We start from the raw sequence: 14,293 nt of genomic DNA on the forward strand, positions 1-14,293 counted from the left end.
GTTTGGTGCTGTGAAAGGAAGAGCCAGATTCCAAAATAAATCAATGCTTTTTCAGACATTTCCCATACGGAATACCGAGCCCTGTATAAAAATGCATTTACTCTCAGGTTTTGAGCAGTGACATTGTAATGCTGTTAAAGTGTAAGATCCAAGCGAACACTGACTCTGTCAATGATGATCCAAAGGGGTTTTATGAAAAGTCCCAGCTACAAACACAAGAACCAAAACAGGCCAAGGGGACACCTGGATTTGAACCAGGGACCTCTTGATCTGCAGTCAAATGCTCTACCACTGAGCTATATCCCCACCTGTTTGTGAGAGTCGGAATGAAAATATATCAGTACCTCATGAAAGAGTGTGAGCATCATGCTCAGTTGGGCCGGAAAGTACAAGCTTGAAACTGTGGAACAGGAGAAGTAGTTCTTAATATTATTTATTGAAGGAAAACGGGATCGTTTAAAATAAATATTTATATGTTTCATTGTTATTTTATTTGAACAGGCAGTGGTCCATAGGACCAATGCCTGTACATAAAATGCTTGTTTTGAAACATTCTCAAAGGGGAAGAGGTTTTTACGGGACGCCTTATCCTTTCGCGGATTGGTTACCACAATCACCGAGATGGTGGTGAAGTATGATTGTTTTGGGCCAAATGATGGACCAAAAACATTTCTACATACCACTGCAATTTGGTATTTGGAAGGTACACCCAAACGTCCCTTTCAAGTACCATCAATTTAATATATCAGAAAAGGCCATTTTGTGTTCGAAAATGGCCTGAGTCTTCGAGCCAGCCTTTTTTCATCTGCAACGAGGGTTCATACATTTTGCATGTAGGCAGAGGTTTTAAGGAGAAATTAAATAGTTTCTACGTTGCACAAGAATGAAGTGCTTTAAACAAACACATATTTTGTATGCACAGAGGAGAGGAGGAATATATGTAAGACTGAGGACACAGGTTAAATGAGAAATAGATTGACTGCAGCGCTGCCGAGTATACTATGCCATTTCTTTAGTGCGCTACAAGGAAGCACCAAACTGTATAACAAAGTTTTCAATTGTTTTCATAGTGATTCTCTTTGCTTGAAGCTGTGAAAGGAAGAGCCGGATTCCAAAATAAATCAATGATGTTTCAGAAAGTTCCCACGCCCTGTGTAAAAATGCATTTATTCCCAGGTTTTGAGCAGTGACACTGTAATGCTAATAAAGTATAAGATCCAACTGAACACTGACTCTGTCAATGGTGATCCATAGGGACTTTATGAAAGATCCCAGCTACAAACACCAAAACCAAAATAGGTTTAGGGGAAACCCGGATTTGAACCAGGGACCTCTTGATCTGCAGTCAAATGCTCTACCACTAAGCGATATCCCCAACTGTTTTCAAAGATCAGAATGACAATATATCAGTACATCATGAAAGAGTGAGAGGCTCAAGCTCAGTTGGGCCACAAAGTACGAGCTTGAAACTGTGGAAAAGGAGAAGTAGTTCTTAATATTATTAATTAAAGGAAAACAGGATCATTTAAAAAACAAAATGTATATGTTTAATTGTTATTTTATTTGAATAGGCAGTGGTCCATAGGACCAATATCCCTAATTAAAATGTTTGTTTTGAAACATTCTCAAAGGGGAAGAGGTTTTTACGAGACTACTTATCTTTGTGGATTGATTACCACAATCACTGATATGGTGGTGAAGTATGATTGTTTTGGGCCAAATTACGGTGAAAAAACATTTCTGCATACCACTACAATTTGGTATTTGAAGGTACAACCAAACACCCCTTTCATGTACCTTCGATTTAATACATCAGAAAAAGCTATTTTGTGTTCGCAAATGGCCTGGTTTCTCAGACCAGCCTGCTTGCACCTGCAACTAGGGTTCGTACATCTTGTACGTGGGCAGCGTATTTTAGTAGAAAGTAAATAGATTATGCATTGCACAAAAATGAAGTGCTTCAAACAAACACATACTTTGTATGCACAGAGAAGAGGTGGAATACATGTAAGACTGAGGACACAGGTTAAATGAGGAATAGATTGACTGCATTGCTGCCCACTTTTCTATGCAATTTCTGTAGTGCGATTGAAGGAAGCACTAAACTGTAAAACAAAGTTGCCAATTGCTTTCATAGTCCATTCCCTTTGTTTGGTGCTGTGAAAGGAAGAGCCAGATTCCAAAATAAATCAATGCTTTTTCAGACATTTCCCATACGGAATACCGAGCCCTGTATAAAAATGCATTTACTCTCAGGTTTTGAGCAGTGACATTGTAATGCTGTTAAAGTGTAAGATCCAAGCGAACACTGACTCTGTCAATGATGATCCAAAGGGGTTTTATGAAAAGTCCCAGCTACAAACACAAGAACCAAAACAGGCCAAGGGGACACCTGGATTTGAACCAGGGACCTCTTGATCTGCAGTCAAATGCTCTACCACTGAGCTATATCCCCACCTGTTTGTGAGAGTCGGAATGAAAATATATCAGTACCTCATGAAAGAGTGTGAGCATCATGCTCAGTTGGGCCGGAAAGTACAAGCTTGAAACTGTGGAACAGGAGAAGTAGTTCTTAATATTATTTATTGAAGGAAAACGGGATCGTTTAAAAAAAATATTTATATGTTTCATTGTTATTTTATTTGAACAGGCAGTGGTCCATAGGACCAATGCCTGTACATAAAATGCTTGTTTTGAAACATTCTCAAAGGGGAAGAGGTTTTTACGGGACGCCTTATCCTTTCGCGGATTGGTTACCACAATCACCGAGATGGTGGTGAAGTATGATTGTTTTGGGCCAAATGATGGACGAAAAACATTTCTACATACCACTGCAATTTGGTATTTGGAAGGTACACCCAAACGTCCCTTTCAAGTACCATCAATTTAATATATCAGAAAAGGCCATTTTGTGTTCGAAAATGGCCTGAGTCTTCGAGTCAGCCTTTTTTCATCTGCAACGAGGGTTCATACATTTTGCACGTAGGCAGAGGTTTTAAGGAGAAATTAAATAGTTTCTACGTTGCACAAGAATGAAGTGCTTTAAACAAACACATATTTTGTATGCACAGAGGAGAGGAGGAATATATGTAAGACTGAGGACACAGGTTAAATGAGAAATAGATTGACTGCAGCACTGCCGAGTATACTATGCCATTTCTTTAGTGCGCTACAAGGAAGCACCAAACTGTATAACAAAGTTTTCAATTGTTTTCATAGTCATTCTCTTTGCTTGAAGCTGTGAAAGGAAGAGCCGGATTCCAAAATAAATCAATGATGTTTCAGAAAGTTCCCACGCCCTGTGTAAAAATGCATTTATTCCCAGGTTTTGAGCAGTGACACTATAATGCTAATAAAGTATAAGATCCAACTGAACACTGACTCTGTCAATGGTGATCCATAGGGACTTTATGAAAGATTCCAGCTACAAACACCAAAACCAAAATAGGTTTAGGGGACACCCGGATTTGAACCAGGGACCTCTTGATTTGCAGTCAAATGCTCTACCACTGAGCTATATCCCCAACTGTTTTCAAAGATCAGAATGACAATATATTAGTACATCATGAAAGAGTGAGAGGCTCAAGCTCAGTTGGGCCACAAAGTACGAGCTTGAAACTGTGGAAAAGGAGAAGTAGTTCTTAATATTATTAATTAAAGGAAAACAGGATCATTTAAAAAACAAAATGTATATGTTTAATTGTTATTTTATTTGAATAGGCAGTGGTCCATAGGACCAATATCTGTAATTAAAATGTTTGTTTTGAAACATTCTCAAAGGGGAAGAGGTTTTTACGAGACTACTTATCTTTGTGGATTGATTACCACAATCACTGATATGGTGGTGAAGTATGATTGTTTTGGGCCAAATTACGGTGAAAAAACATTTCTGCATACCACTTCAATTTGGTATTTGAAGGTACAACCAAACACCCCTTTCATGTACCTTCGATTTAATACATCAGAAAAAGCTATTTTGTGTTCGCAAATGGCCTGGTTTCTCAGACCAGCCTGCTTGCACCTGCAACTAGGGTTCGTACATCTTGTACGTGGGCAGCGTATTTTAGTAGAAAGTAAATAGATTATGCATTGCACAAAAATGAAGTGCTTCAAACAAACACATACTTTGTATGCACAGAGAAGAGGTGGAATACATGTAAGACTGAGGACACAGGTTAAATGAGGAATAGATTGACTGCATTGCTGCCCACTTTTCTATGCAATTTCTGTAGTGCGATTGAAGGAAGCACTAAACTGTAAAACAAAGTTGCCAATTGCTTTCATAGTCCATTCCCTTTGTTTGGTGCTGTGAAAGGAAGAGCCAGATTCCAAAATAAATCAATGCTTTTTCAGACATTTCCCATACGGAATACCGAGCCCTGTATAAAAATGCATTTACTCTCAGGTTTTGAGCAGTGACATTGTAATGCTGTTAAAGTGTAAGATCCAAGCGAACACTGACTCTGTCAATGATGATCCAAAGGGGTTTTATGAAAAGTCCCAGCTACAAACACAAGAACCAAAACAGGCCAAGGGGACACCTGGATTTGAACCAGGGACCTCTTGATCTGCAGTCAAATGCTCTACCACTGAGCTATATCCCCACCTGTTTGTGAGAGTCGGAATGAAAATATATCAGTACCTCATGAAAGAGTGTGAGCATCATGCTCAGTTGGGCCGGAAAGTACAAACTTGAAACTGTGGAACAGGAGAAGTAGTTCTTAATATTATTTATTGAAGGAAAACGGGATCGTTAAAAAAAAATATTTATATGTTTCATTGTTATTTTATTTGAACAGGCAGTGGTCCATAGGACCAATGCCTGTACATAAAATGCTTGTTTTGAAACATTCTCAAAGGGGAAGAGGTTTTTACGGGACGCCTTATCCTTTCGCGGATTGGTTACCACAATCACCGAGATGGTGGTGAAGTATGATTGTTTTGGGCCAAATGATGGACGAAAAACATTTCTACATACCACTGCAATTTGGTATTTGGAAGGTACACCCAAACGTCCCTTTCAAGTACCATCAATTTAATATATCAGAAAAGGCCATTTTGTGTTCGAAAATGGCCTGAGTCTTCGAGCCAGCCTTTTTTCATCTGCAACGAGGGTTCATACATTTTGCACGTAGGCAGAGGTTTTAAGGAGAAATTAAATAGTTTCTACGTTGCACAAGAATGAAGTGCTTTAAACAAACACATATTTTGTATGCACAGAGGAGAGGAGGAATATATGTAAGACTGAGGACACAGGTTAAATGAGAAATAGATTGACTGCAGCGCTGCCGAGTATACTATGCCATTTCTTTAGTGCGCTACAAGGAAGCACCAAACTGTATAACAAAGTTTTCAATTGTTTTCATAGTCATTCTCTTTGCTTGAAGCTGTGAAAGGAAGAGCCGGATTCCAAAATAAATCAATGATGTTTCAGAAAGTTCCCACGCCCTGTGTAAAAATGCATTTATTCCCAGGTTTTGAGCAGTGACACTGTAATGCTAATAAAGTATAAGATCCAACTGAACACTGACTCTGTCAATGGTGATCCAAAGGGACTTTATGAAAGATCCCAGCTACAAACACCAGAACCAAAATAGGTTTAGGGGACACCCGGATTTGAACCGGGGACCTCTTGATCTGCAGTCAAATGCTCTACCAATGAGCTATATCCCCAACTGTTTTCAAAGATCAGAATGACAATATATCAGTACATCATGAAAGAGTGAGAGGCTCAAGCTCAGTTGGGCCACAAAGTACGAGCTTGAAACTGTGGAAAAGGAGAAGTAGTTCTTAATATTATTAATTAAAGGAAAACAGGATCATTTAAAAAACAAAATGTATATGTTTAATTGTTATTTTATTTGAATAGGCAGTGGTCCATAGGACCAATATCTGTAATTAAAATGTTTGTTTTGAAACATTCTCAAAGAGGAACAGGTTTTTACGAGACTACTTATCTTTGTGGAATGATTACCACAATCACTGATATGGTACTGAAGTATGATTGTTTTGGGCCAAATGACGGTGAAAAAACATTTCTACATACCACTACAATTTGGTATTTGAAGGTACAACCAAACACCCATTTCATGTACCTTCGATTTAATACATCAGAAAAAGCAATTTTGTGTTCGCAAATGGCCTGGTTTCTCAGACCAGCCTGCTTGCACCTGCAACTAGGGTTCATACATCTTGTACGTGGGCAGCGTTTTTTAGTAGAAAGTAAATAGATTATGCATTGCACAAAAATGAAGTGCTTCAAACAAACACATACTTTGTATGCACAGAGAAGAGGTGGAATACATGTAAGACTGAGGACACAGGTTAAATGAGGAATAGATTGACTGCATTTCTGCCCACTTTTCTATGCAATTTCTGTAGTGCGATCGAAGGAAGCACCAAACTGTAAAACAAAGTTCTCAATTGCTTTCATAGTCCATTCCCTTTGTTTGGTGCTGTGAAAGGAAGAGCCAGATTCCAAAATAAATCAATGCTTTTTCAGACATTTCCCATATGAAATACCGAGCCCTGTATAAAAATGCATTTACTCTCAGGTTTTGAGCAGTGACATTGTAATGCTATTAAAGTGTAAGATCCAAGCGAACACTGACTCTGTCAATGATGATCCAAAGGGGTTTTATGAAAAGTCCCAGCTACAAACACAAGAACCAAAACAGGCCAAGGGGACACCTGGATTTGAACCAGGGACCTCTTGATCTGCAGTCAAATGCTCTACCACTGAGCTATATCCCCACCTGTTTGTGAGAGTCGGAATGAAAATATATCAGTACCTCATGAAAGAGTGTGAGCATCATGCTCAGTTGGGCCGGAAAGTACAAGCTTGAAACTGTGGAACAGGAGAAGTAGTTCTTAATATTATTTATTGAAGGAAAACGGGATCGTTTAAAAAAAATATTTATATGTTTCATTGTTATTTTATTTGAACAGGCAGTGGTCCATAGGACCAATGCCTGTACATAAAATGCTTGTTTTGAAACATTCTCAAAGGGGAAGAGGTTTTTGCGGGACGCCTTATCCTTTCGCGGATTGGTTACCACAATCACCGAGATGGTGGTGAAGTATGATTGTTTTGGGCCAAATGATGGACGAAAAACATTTCTACATACCACTGCAATTTGGTATTTGGAAGGTACACCCAAACGTCCCTTTCAAGTACCATCAATTTAATATATCAGAAAAGGCCATTTTGTGTTCGAAAATGGCCTGAGTCTTCGAGCCAGCCTTTTTTCATCTGCAACGAGGGTTCATACATTTTGCACGTAGGCAGAGGTTTTAAGGAGAAATTAAATAGTTTCTACGTTGCACAAGAATGAAGTGCTTTAAACAAACACATATTTTGTATGCACAGAGGAGAGGAGGAATATATGTAAGACTGAGGACACAGGTTAAATGAGAAATAGATTGACTGCAGCGCTGCCGAGTATACTATGCCATTTCTTTAGTGCGCTACAAGGAAGCACCAAACTGTATAACAAAGTTTTCAATTGTTTTCATAGTGATTCTCTTTGCTTGAAGCTGTGAAAGGAAGAGCCGGATTCCAAAATAAATCAATGATGTTTCAGAAAGTTCCCACGCCCTGTGTAAAAATGCATTTATTCCCAGGTTTTGAGCAGTGACACTGTAATGCTAATAAAGTATAAGATCCAACTGAACACTGACTCTGTCAATGGTGATCCAAAGGGACTTTATGAAAGATCCTAGCTACAAACACCAGAACCAAAATAGATTTAGGGGACACCCGGATTTGAACCAGGGACCTCTTGATCTGCAGTCAAATGCTCTACCACTGAGCTATATCCCCAACTGTTTTCCAAGATCAGAATGACAATATAACAGTACATCATGAAAGAGTGAGAGGCTCAAGCTCAGTTGGGCCACAAAGTACGAGCTTGAAACTGTGGAAAAGGAGAAGTAGTTCTTAATATTATTAATTAAAGGAAAACAGGATCATTTAAAAAACAAAATGTATATGTTTAATTGTTATTTTATTTGAATAGGCAGTGGTCCATAGGACCAATATCTGTAATTAAAATGTTTGTTTTGAAACATTCTCAAAGAGGAACAGGTTTTTACGAGACTACTCATCTTTGTGGAATGATTACCACAATCACTGATATGGTGGTGAAGTATGATTGTTTTGGGCCAAATTACGGTGAAAAAACATTTCTACATACCACTACAATTTGGTATTTGAAGGTACAACCAAACACCCATTTCATGTACCTTCGATTTAATACATCAGAAAAAGCAATTTTGTGTTCGCAAATGGCCTGGTTTCTCAGACCAGCCTGCTTGCACCTGCAACTAGGGTTCATACATCTTGTACGTGGGCAGCGTTTTTTAGTAGAAAGTAAATAGATTATGCATTGCACAAAAATGAAGTGCTTCAAACAAACTCATACTTTGTATGCACAGAGAAGAGGTGGAATACATGTAAGACTGAGGACACAGGTTAAATGAGGAATAGATTGACTGCATTTCTGCCCACTTTTCTATGCAATTTCTGTAGTGCGATCGAAGGAAGCACCAAACTGTAAAACAAAGTTGTCAATTGCTTTCATAGTCCATTCCCTTTGTTTGGTGCTGTGAAAGGAAGAGCCAGATTCCAAAATAAATCAATGCTTTTTCAGACATTTCCCATACGGAATACCGAGCCATGTATAAAAATGCATTTACTCTCAGGTTTTGAGCAGTGACATTGTAATGCTGTTAAAGTGTAAGATCCAAGCGAACACTGACTCTGTCAATGATGATCCAAAGGGGTTTTATGAAAAGTCCCAGCTACAAACACAAGAACCAAAACAGGCCAAGGGGACACCTGGATTTGAACCAGGGACCTCTTGATCTGCAGTCAAATGCTCTACCACTGAGCTATATCCCCACCTGTTTGTGAGAGTCGGAATGAAAATATATCAGTACCTCATGAAAGAGTGTGAGCATCATGCTCAGTTGGGCCGGAAAGTACAAGCTTGAAACTGTGGAACAGGAGAAGTAGTTCTTAATATTATTTATTGAAGGAAAACGGGATCGTTTAAAAAAAATATTTATATGTTTCATTGTTATTTTATTTGAACAGGCAGTGGTCCATAGGACCAATGCCTGTACATAAAATGCTTGTTTTGAAACATTCTCAAAGGGGAAGAGGTTTTTACGGGACGCCTTATCCTTTCGCGGATTGGTTACCACAATCACCGAGATGGTGGTGAAGTATGATTGTTTTGGGCCAAATGATGGACGAAAAACATTTCTACATACCACTGCAATTTGGTATTTGGAAGGTACACCCAAACGTCCCTTTCAAGTACCATCAATTTAATATATCAGAAAAGGCCATTTTGTGTTCGAAAATGGCCTGAGTCTTCGAGCCAGCCTTTTTTCATCTGCAACGAGGGTTCATACATTTTGCACGTAGGCAGAGGTTTTAAGGAGAAATTAAATAGTTTCTACGTTGCACAAGAATGAAGTGCTTTAAACAAACACATATTTTGTATGCACAGAGGAGAGGAGGAATATATGTAAGACTGAGGACACAGGTTAAATGAGAAATAGATTGACTGCAGCGCTGCCGAGTATACTATGCCATTTCTTTAGTGCGCTACAAGGAAGCACCAAACTGTATAACAAAGTTTTCAATTGTTTTCATAGTCATTCTCTTTGCTTGAAGCTGTGTAAGGAAGAGCCGGATTCCAAAATAAATCAATGATGTTTCAGAAAGTTCCCACGCCCTGTGTAAAAATGCATTTATTCCCAGGTTTTGAGCAGTGACACTGTAATGCTAATAAAGTATAAGATCCAACTGAACACTGACTCTGTCAATGGTGATCCATAGGGACTTTATGAAAGATCCCAGCTACAAACACCAAAACCAAAATAGGTTTAGGGGACACCCGGATTTGAACCAGGGACCTCTTGATCTGCAGTCAAATGCTCTACCACTGAGCTATATCCCCAACTGTTTTCAAAGATCAGAATGACAATATATCAGTACATCATGAAAGAGTGAGAGGCTCCAGCTCAGTTGGGCCACAAAGTACGAGCTTGAAACTGTGGAAAAGGAGAAGTAGTTCTTAACATTATTAATTAAAGGAAAACAGGATCATTTAAAAAACAAAATGTATATGTTTAATTGTTATTTTATTTGAATAGGCAGTGGTCCATAGGACCAATATCTCTAATTAAAATGTTTGTTTTGAAACATTCTCAAAGGGGAAGAGGTTTTTACGAGACTACTTATCTTTGTGGATTGATTACCACAATCACTGATATGGTGGTGAAGTATGATTGTTTTGGGCCAAATTACGGTGAAAAAACATTTCTGCATACCACTACAATTTGGTATTTGAAGGTACAACCAAACACCCCTTTCATGTACCTTCGATTTAATACATCAGAAAAAGCTATTTTGTGTTCGCAAATGGCCTGGTTTCTCAGACCAGCCTGCTTGCACCTGCAACTAGGATTCGTACATCTTGTACGTGGGCAGCGTATTTTAGTAGAAAGTAAATAGATTATGCATTGCACAAAAATGGAGTGCTTCAAACAAACACATACTTTGTATGCACAGAGAAGAGGTGGAATACATGTAAGACTGAGGACACAGGTTAAATGAGGAATAGATTGACTGCATTGCTGCCCACTTTTCTATGCAATTTCTGTAGTGCGATTGAAGGAAGCACTAAACTGTAAAACAAAGTTGCCAATTGCTTTCATAGTCCATTCCCTTTGTTTGGTGCTGTGAAAGGAAGAGCCAGATTCCAAAATAAATCAATGCTTTTTCAGACATTTCCCATACGGAATACCGAGCCCTGTATAAAAATGCATTTACTCTCAGGTTTTGAGCAGTGACATTGTAATGCTATTAAAGTGTAAGATCCAAGCGAACACTGACTCTGTCAATGATGATCCAAAGGGGTTTTATGAAAAGTCCCAGCTACAAACACAAGAACCAAAACAGGCCAAGGGGACACCTGGATTTGAACCAAGGACCTCTTGATCTGCAGTCAAATGCTCTACCACTGAGCTATATCCCCACCTGTTTGTGAGAGTCGGAATGAAAATATATCAGTACCTCATGAAAGAGTGTGAGCATCATGCTCAGTTGGGCCGGAAAGTACAAGCTTGAAACTGTGGTACAGGAGAAGTAGTTCTTAATATTATTTATTGAAGGAAAACGGGATCGTTTAAAAAAAATATTTATATGTTTCATTGTTATTTTATTTGAACAGGCAGTGGTCCATAGGACCAATGCCTGTACATAAAATGCTTGTTTTGAAACATTCTCAAAGGGGAAGAGGTTTTTACGGGACGCCTTATCCTTTCGCGGATTGGTTACCACAATCACCGAGATGGTGGTGAAGTATGATTGTTTTGGGCCAAATGATGGACGAAAAACATTTCTACATACCACTGCAATTTGGTATTTGGAAGGTACACCCAAACGTCCCTTTCAAGTACCATCAATTTAATATATCAGAAAAGGCCATTTTGTGTTCGAAAATGGCCTGAGTCTTCGAGCCAGCCTTTTTTCATCTGCAACGAGGGTTCATACATTTTGCACGTAGGCAGAGGTTTTAAGGAGAAATTAAATAGTTTCTACGTTGCACAAGAATGAAGTGCTTTAAACAAACACATATTTTGTATGCACAGAGGAGAGGAGGAATATATGTAAGACTGAGGACACAGGTTAAATGAGAAATAGATTGACTGCAGCGCTGCCGAGTATACTATGCCATTTCTTTAGTGCGCTACAAGGAAGCACCAAACTGTATAACAAAGTTTTCAATTGTTTTCATAGTGATTCTCTTTGCTTGAAGCTGTGAAAGGAAGAGCCGGATTCCAAAATAAATCAATGATGTTTCAGAAAGTTCCCACGCCCTGTGTAAAAATGCATTTATTCCCAGGTTTTGAGCAGTGACACTGTAATGCTAATAAAGTATAAGATCCAACTGAACACTGACTCTGTCAATGGTGATCCATAGGGACTTTATGAAAGATCCCAGCTACAAACACCAAAACCAAAATAGGTTTAGGGGACACCCGGATTTGAACCAGGGACCTCTTGATCTGCAGTCAAATGCTCTACCACTGAGCTATATCCCCAATTGTTTTCAAAGATCAGAATGACAATATATCAGTACATCATGAAAGAGTGAGAGGCTCAAGCTTAGTTGGGCCACAAAGTACGAGCTTGAAACTGTGGAAAAGGAGAAGTAGTTCTTAATATTATTAATTAAAGGAAAACAGGATCATTTAAAAAACAAAATGTATATGTTTAATTGTTATTTTATTTGAATAGGCAGTGGTCCATAGGACCAATATCTGTAATTAAAATGTTTGTTTTGAAACATTCTCAAAGGGGAAGAGGTTTTTACGAGACTACTTATCTTTGTGGATTGATTACCACAATCACTGATATGGTGGTGAAGTATGATTGTTTTGGGCCAAATTACGGTGAAAAAACATTTCTGCATACCACTACAATTTGGTATTTGAAGGTACAACCAAACACCCCTTTCATGTACCTTCGATTTAATACATCAGAAAAAGCTATTTTGTGTTCCCAAATGGCCTAGTTTCTCAGACCAGCCTGCTTGCACCTGCAACTAGGGTTTGTACATCTTGTACGTGGGCAGCGTATTATAGTAGAAAGTAAATAGATTATGCATTGCACAAAAATGAAGTGCTTCAAACAAACACATACTTTGTATGCACAGAGAAGAGGTGGAATACATGTAAGACTGAGGACACAGGTTAAATGAGGAATAGATTGAATGCATTGCTGCCCACTTTTCTATGCAATTTCTGTAGTGCGATTGAAGGAAGCACTAAACTGTAAAACAAAGTTGCCAATTGCTTTCATAGTCCATTCCCTTTGTTTGGTGCTGTGAAAGGAAGAGCCAGATTCCAAAATAAATCAATGCTTTTTCAGACATTTCCCATACGGAATACCGAGCCCTGTATAAAAATGCATTTACTCTCAGGTTTTGAGCAGTGACATTGTAATGCTGTTAAAGTGTAAGATCCAAGCGAACACTGACTCTGTCAATGATGATCCAAAGGGGTTTTATGAAAAGTCCCAGCTACAAACACAAGAACCAAAACAGGCCAAGGGGACACCTGGATTTGAACCAGGGACCTCTTGATCTGCAGTCAAATGCTCTACCACTGAGCTATATCCCCACCTGTTTGTGAGAGTCGGAATGAAAATATATCAGTACCTCATGAAAGAGTGTGAGCATCATGCTCAGTTGGGCCGGAAAGTACAAACTTGAAACTGTGGAACAGGAGAAGTAGTTCTTAATATTATTTATTGAAGGAAAACGGGATCGTTAAAAAAAAATATTTATATGTTTCATTGTTATTTTATTTGAACAGGCAGTGGTCCATAGGACCAATGCCTGTACATAAAATGCTTGTTTTGAAACATTCTCAAAGGGGAAGAGGTTTTTACGGGACGCCTTATCCTTTCGCGGATTGGTTACCACAATCACCGAGATGGTGGTGAAGTATGATTGTTTTGGGCCAAATGATGGACGAAAAACATTTCTACATACCACTGCAATTTGGTATTTGGAAGGTACACCCAAACGTCCCTTTCAAGTACCATCAATTTAATATATCAGAAAAGGCCATTTTGTGTTCGAAAATGGCCTGAGTCTTCGAGCCAGCCTTTTTTCATCTGCAACGAGGGTTCATACATTTTGCACGTAGGCAGAGGTTTTAAGGAGAAATTAAATAGTTTCTACGTTGCACAAGAATGAAGTGCTTTAAACAAACACATATTTTGTATGCACAGAGGAGAGGAGGAATATATGTAAGACTGAGGACACAGGTTAAATGAGAAATAGATTGACTGCAGCGCTGCCGAGTATACTATGCCATTTCTTTAGTGCGCTACAAGGAAGCACCAAACTGTATAACAAAGTTTTCAATTGTTTTCATAGTCATTCTCTTTGCTTGAAGCTGTGAAAGGAAGAGCCGGATTCCAAAATAAATCAATGATGTTTCAGAAAGTTCCCACGCCCTGTGTAAAAATGCATTTATTCCCAGGTTTTGAGCAGTGACACTGTAATGCTAATAAAGTATAAGATCCAACTGAACACTGACTCTGTCAATGGTGATCCAAAGGGACTTTATGAAAGATCCCAGCTACAAACACCAGAACCAAAATAGGTTTAGGGGACACCCGGATTTGAACCGGGGACCTCTTGATCTGCAGTCAAATGCTCTACCAATGAGCTATATCCCCAACTGTTTTCAAAGATCAGAATGA

The 14,293-nt window shown here is 38.8% G+C and overlaps 11 non-coding genes across 11 annotated transcripts; all 11 read right to left on the minus strand.

The window, feature by feature from the left end:
- Positions 1-234: 234 nt before the first annotated feature.
- TRNAC-GCA (transfer RNA cysteine (anticodon GCA)) lies at positions 235-306 on the minus strand. The gene has a single exon. It is a non-coding gene; the product is annotated as a tRNA-Cys (tRNA).
- Positions 307-2,383: 2,077 nt separating this feature from the next.
- On the minus strand, positions 2,384-2,455 carry TRNAC-GCA (transfer RNA cysteine (anticodon GCA)). Its single transcript has one exon. It is a non-coding gene; the product is annotated as a tRNA-Cys (tRNA).
- Positions 2,456-3,452: 997 nt separating this feature from the next.
- TRNAC-GCA (transfer RNA cysteine (anticodon GCA)) lies at positions 3,453-3,524 on the minus strand. Its single transcript has one exon. It is a non-coding gene; the product is annotated as a tRNA-Cys (tRNA).
- Positions 3,525-4,532: 1,008 nt separating this feature from the next.
- Positions 4,533-4,604, minus strand: TRNAC-GCA (transfer RNA cysteine (anticodon GCA)). The gene has a single exon. It is a non-coding gene; the product is annotated as a tRNA-Cys (tRNA).
- A 2,077-nt stretch (positions 4,605-6,681) lies between these two features.
- TRNAC-GCA (transfer RNA cysteine (anticodon GCA)) lies at positions 6,682-6,753 on the minus strand. The gene has a single exon. It is a non-coding gene; the product is annotated as a tRNA-Cys (tRNA).
- A 997-nt stretch (positions 6,754-7,750) lies between these two features.
- On the minus strand, positions 7,751-7,822 carry TRNAC-GCA (transfer RNA cysteine (anticodon GCA)). The gene has a single exon. It is a non-coding gene; the product is annotated as a tRNA-Cys (tRNA).
- Positions 7,823-8,830: 1,008 nt separating this feature from the next.
- On the minus strand, positions 8,831-8,902 carry TRNAC-GCA (transfer RNA cysteine (anticodon GCA)). The gene has a single exon. It is a non-coding gene; the product is annotated as a tRNA-Cys (tRNA).
- A 997-nt stretch (positions 8,903-9,899) lies between these two features.
- TRNAC-GCA (transfer RNA cysteine (anticodon GCA)) lies at positions 9,900-9,971 on the minus strand. Its single transcript has one exon. It is a non-coding gene; the product is annotated as a tRNA-Cys (tRNA).
- Positions 9,972-10,979: 1,008 nt separating this feature from the next.
- Positions 10,980-11,051, minus strand: TRNAC-GCA (transfer RNA cysteine (anticodon GCA)). Its single transcript has one exon. It is a non-coding gene; the product is annotated as a tRNA-Cys (tRNA).
- A 997-nt stretch (positions 11,052-12,048) lies between these two features.
- On the minus strand, positions 12,049-12,120 carry TRNAC-GCA (transfer RNA cysteine (anticodon GCA)). Its single transcript has one exon. It is a non-coding gene; the product is annotated as a tRNA-Cys (tRNA).
- Positions 12,121-13,128: 1,008 nt separating this feature from the next.
- On the minus strand, positions 13,129-13,200 carry TRNAC-GCA (transfer RNA cysteine (anticodon GCA)). Its single transcript has one exon. It is a non-coding gene; the product is annotated as a tRNA-Cys (tRNA).
- Between the last annotated feature and the right edge of the window lie 1,093 nt (positions 13,201-14,293).

Source organism: Triturus cristatus, chromosome 4_1, assembly GCF_964204655.1.
Source record: "Triturus cristatus chromosome 4_1, aTriCri1.1, whole genome shotgun sequence".
NCBI classification, from domain to species: domain Eukaryota; kingdom Metazoa; phylum Chordata; class Amphibia; order Caudata; family Salamandridae; genus Triturus; species Triturus cristatus.